Source organism: Anneissia japonica, unplaced genomic scaffold, assembly GCF_011630105.1.
Source record: "Anneissia japonica isolate Jap-2015-1 unplaced genomic scaffold, ASM1163010v1 scaffold16662_len1167910_cov178, whole genome shotgun sequence".
Lineage (NCBI taxonomy): Eukaryota > Metazoa > Echinodermata > Crinoidea > Comatulida > Comatulidae > Anneissia > Anneissia japonica.
In genome coordinates, this window is record NW_022732216.1 from 1026143 (window position 1) to 1030924 (window position 4782).

The following is a 4782-nucleotide window of genomic DNA, read 5'->3' on the forward strand; positions in this document are numbered from 1 at the left end:
GACCAGTGATTCAATAGATTAATTAATACTTCTGTTAATCTGATTGATCTGATGCCATCTAGATTTCCAAATGGTCCATAAAATTAATCTCTAATCATTTAATGATGTTATTGTTATTATATCAATAAATATGTTATTTTAAAGATAAATATAACTCTCATTGTTATTATTAAAAATATGCTCGAATCGGCATTTGCAAAATTGTAAGCGTATAATCTATAATAATGAAATGATGTATAAAAGCCATGGTTCGTTACTGACTTGAATATTGTAAATATTGAGCTAAGTTTTATCATTATCATTGTTATTTGTTAGCCATTCTTACTACCATATCATAAATAAATTTTAGAGGCTTCAGTGCAACATTTCAGAGTTGTTTATTTTTTTAGGGCAGCGTTATTAAAGATGGTACCATGCTGTTCCTATGTAAATTATTACAACAAATTACTATAAAATATTTTGTGAGTAATAGGTTGCAAAATAGTTTCTTGATGATACAAATCTTTAAGGCATGTTGTAATATTTACTATTGATTAAGTGCTGCGACATTTAGTGATATTCATTAAATCTTTAATATTAGTGCATTGGTACTAATTCGAGATAATAAAATTCTGGTTAAACGAAAGAAAATTATCCAAAAAAAAATTCATATTTAGTGAATGCTTATTAATAGATCACCTCTTGTTCTTAAGTTTTAAAAAATCATTTTGCTAAGTAAGGAAATATAGAACTACATATTTATCTTTCGTCCACTCTCCTCTTGACTGAATACAAAGTCCTTGCTAAACAAGTTTAAAATAACTCTTTAGCAGAGGGCATCAGCATGGAATTAGGATAGTGACTTAAAAAAAATGATTACTTAAAAATATCAATCATCCACTGTGCTTTTTTTTAAAAACAAAACTCTTATTTTTGATGTACATGTAGCTAATTGAAATCACAGATTTGGAAAATCTGATCACCTAACACCTGTTTCCTTCTACTGCTTGTTGTCTAGTTTGTGTTCTGCCTGAGTGAAATCAGTTACTCATTAAAGTTGTTTATCTTATGTAAATCAATTAAGCATCTTGGTGGTTAATTAATGAACCCTGTACAAATTGTCAAAACTTACATCAACACTTGAACCACACCTACTTTTGGTGATGTCATCATTTTCACTGGTAGTTTGATTTGACTGAAAGAAAAGCAGGTCCAACAGGCTTATCACAAATATCAAAACTTTTTTTCTTTTTCAAATATTTTATAGAAAAAAGAATAAAATCTTTTCATCAGTAATATTTTTCATAAAAGAGTGATGATGATTAGATGTTATAGATGTTTTCTGTAATTTGTATTGTTGCTTGTTGAGAATCCCAAATCTTCTGCTGGATGGTTAACACTCATTAAATATTGTTCAAGTACATTTTTTTTTAATTATAAAAAAGGAACATTTACAGTCTGTTAAAGGAATTTTATCTCTAAGATAAAGCAACAACAATGCATTGTTAAATAATGGTTCTCATTTCTGCAATTAATTTCATACTTCTGTGTTTTTAGCAATATTTTTACAATAAAATAGTATTTTAGAATCATTGAAATTTAATGCATGCTGATGTCCAGGTGCACCAAAATGGATGAAGATCCGATGGTAGATGATACAGTATGTATGTATGAAAGGCCTATGTCTAAACTCAAAATGTAAAGTGTAGTTATAAATAAAAAAGTATTTATGTGTGAAAATACCAAAGCATGTGATTTTAGCAGTAATATGTACTTTGTTTGTACAACAATTGTTTCAATTAACATTCTGACCAAACTTACTGTAATTAATGTTATCAGTTTGTTTTGCAATTACCCAGGAGGATGGAGTGTGCACTTTCCCCTAAAAAGGCCTGTGTGCCCCCCCCCCCCACTATTGATAATGTATGAGCTCCCCCATTTCAAGACCTGTACCTGTGCCATAAGATATATGCCTGCAGATACAAACACCCACCCCCCACACCAATTTGAAACTCCTCAGAAACTGACCAAGCCCACTATAATGATGTCATCAATTTAATTGACAGTTGTTTTGATGGTTTAACACATCACCTGTCAGAAAAAAAAGGCTTTTGACATAAATGAGGTGTGAAAACCACTTCCAGATTCTGTTCAACTAAGATAAACTATTACCTAATTGATTTAATATTCCCTGTAGGCTTTTAATAATGTGATTGATGCTGTAGAAAATTAAATTTGTTGATTTTTATCTCTGTGGTATGTTGTTGGATGCCAGATGTATCATAATCTAAGGTCTAGGCATTGTTAAACACATGAATATTCATCATATAATTTTATCATTTAAATATTCAAATTATTTGAATAATATTTGCCACTGTGGACCTGTAAAGCACAAATTGACAGAGAAAATAAATGTGTTTAAACAAAATGAATCAAGAAACTACCCTTAAATCCTACTCCTTAATTAAGCATGGTTGTCTGTTGACTCGTGTTGTCATTATTTATGTACTTCTTACTGAAATGTTACGAAAAGTATTCTGTTGCCTGTGGTCATTTGGTCTATTATCTATCAAGCGCTATAAGTGACACAATACGCAAAATACATAGCGAGAAGCTACATTCTTATTCGGTTTAGGCTCGGTAGGCTAGTTTTGGATATTCTTCTACCAATTAATAATAATAGAAGCTTTCTCTTAAATTGCATACCGACCAATTTAAGTTTTTTAGATATTTAATTTCTATTAATGTGATAGAAGAAGAAAATTTTACATTAAAAAAATTTTTTATGATGATTTATTTGGGTGTATAATATACTTAGTACTTTTGGTTATTAATATTATCATGACAAAGTGGATCTGCCATTCAGAATGACTTCATCTTCTTAATAGTGAGCTCAAAGATCTAAAATATCATTAAATCATATGATTATGATTAATAAATTAATTAAATGTAGTTTAATAGAGTATATTAAGGTATGATGTACATTCTCATTTTAAGGCTCTGTCCCAATTTATCAACTCCTTTTGATTGATTGCAAATGTAAAATTAAATTATGAAAATCAAAAACATAAATGGATAAACCTTTAAATGATGATGATTTGATTGATGATCAGTGACTAGCGTATCTACCTACATCGTCCGAGTAATTATAAAGATATAGCGATCTGTCAGGAATAATTTAAAGTTATGACATTTTCCAAAATAAGGATACTTCCTATTGCTCAATCATAATTCTGATTGTTACTTCAAAATTGAAAATGAAATTTAATTTAGAGGTATTACTGCAGTGTTAACATGACAATCATAGCAAATTTAACTTTCTAGAAACCTGTCCAAAACTTTTTGCAATTTCACAACTATGAAGAATTCTTATCAAGTGATATACAACAGATCAAAAGTATCAAAAAATGTATGTTATAATAAAATGAGATTGACGAGGTCATTACCCATTTTGAAAGTTTGTCAGCGATCAGATGTTTGAGAGATGTCAATCAAGCTGTGCTTGGATTTGTGGGAAACTAAATGAAAAGATTGTAGGTTTTCAGTTTTGTCTTAACTGTATTTACATTAGGCGAGACTTTTTTATACCTTCTTTAGCAAACCCGCCGCCTGCCAATAATGATGATTTCGAATAAAAATAATTTTCAGAAAAAAATAAAAGTTTTTCTTTATTTTTATTACGCCCACTGCTGGCTTGAGGTCTCCAAAATAAGATATGTATATTTCTTCCTAATTATATAAATTTAAAGCATTTCACCATCCAATTACTACACTGTTTACATTCACCAATAAACTGTTTTTTTTTTTAAGGAAACAAAATTTTATCTTTTTTTTTCGCCCTCCTCTGACGATCATAAAAAAAAAAAAAAAAGTTTGCGAAACAAGGTATTAAAAAAGTCAAGAATCATGAGAGATTTATGCCTTTTTACTCGAAGCAGGATGCAGAATCCAAAATAAGTAACAAGCAATCTTTATCTCGTACAAATTAATATTTTTCAGGAAATGTAGACCTCCTCCTTGAAAAAAAGTTGAGGTATTCTGGGCCAGCTTGATCTCAAATTGTACAAATGTGGTTACCTTCTTACTTTCAATAACATGCTGTTGCTAGGTTATGCTGTTGCTAGGTTATGCTGTTGCTAGGTTATGGTAAATTTATCTTTGATTCATTTGTTAAAACATTAAATCTAATTTGCAAGTTGGCTTTTTGGCCACAATTTTTTATAATATATTTCCATTTGCATTTTGAAAGTGAATAATAAAGTTTCCTCTCTTAAATAATGTTCATATTTCTATTTTTATTGTAACGTAATTTTTCTGTTTATTAGTCCTACTTCAATTATATCCTATTTATTTTATTATTAAATATCTGCTTCTAAATCTAATAAACTTGAGAGAAAATAAGTATTTATTTGCTGACCTTGTATATTCCATATATTAATTCATTCTGGTGTTGATAATTTCACAAAATTGAAATTTAATTGCTTAATTCAACACAGCAGTAGTCTAGAAACCACAATTCATTACTATGTGTGTCCAGTTCTTTCTTAACAGAGAGAAAAAAAAAACAGTTTATATAGACAACTGCTGGCCTGGTTTTTTTTCTCTTATCTACTATACGATTATTAAAGCCATATTATTATTATTTTTTTTTTTCATATTTAATTTTTTTTTTCATGACACAGATTGAATAAATTTTATACTATACGATTATTAAAGCCATATTATTATTTTTTTTTTTTTTTTGCATATTTTATTTTTTTTTTTTTATGACACAGATTGAAAAAATTTTATTCTTTTCTATTT